This window comes from Gossypium hirsutum, chromosome A10, assembly GCF_007990345.1.
Source record: "Gossypium hirsutum isolate 1008001.06 chromosome A10, Gossypium_hirsutum_v2.1, whole genome shotgun sequence".
Classification (NCBI taxonomy): domain Eukaryota; kingdom Viridiplantae; phylum Streptophyta; class Magnoliopsida; order Malvales; family Malvaceae; genus Gossypium; species Gossypium hirsutum.
In genome coordinates, this window is record NC_053433.1 from 88,411,148 (window position 1) to 88,411,713 (window position 566).

Below are 566 nucleotides of genomic sequence, written 5' to 3' on the forward strand. Positions count from 1 at the left end.
CATATCAACATTACTATTCAAGTATGTTAGTCATGTTTAATATCATGAGTAATATCACTAACATTAAGGAAATCACATATCATATGTCAAGATATAAGCATATACTATTTCATTTCCAATTCACTTCCAAGTTTTTCATCTCAATCTAATTGAATATCGCTTAATGGAACTATAGTAAAACAGAATCGGATACACGAGTGAATAAGTTGCTCACACAATCTGACATATATTAGGTTACCCATCTAGTATAAACTTAAATCATATATAACTCGAGAATCTACAACAAATACTAGACCTCATTATAAACTAAAAAATTCCTGATTAAGCATATGTATAACTCTATTGGCATGCTAAACATATCTTAACCTTTTACTAAGTTCACATGAGCATCATTTCCATATATACAACTTTACAAATCCCTACATCTGATCACGTAATTCATTTACATGTCCTGTAATCAATCAATTTTCACATTTTTACCTTGAACTATTACAAATTAACCAATAATCACATGTCATTTCAATTCAGCCCATAAGTAGCCATACATGCCAAATTCATTAGAATTC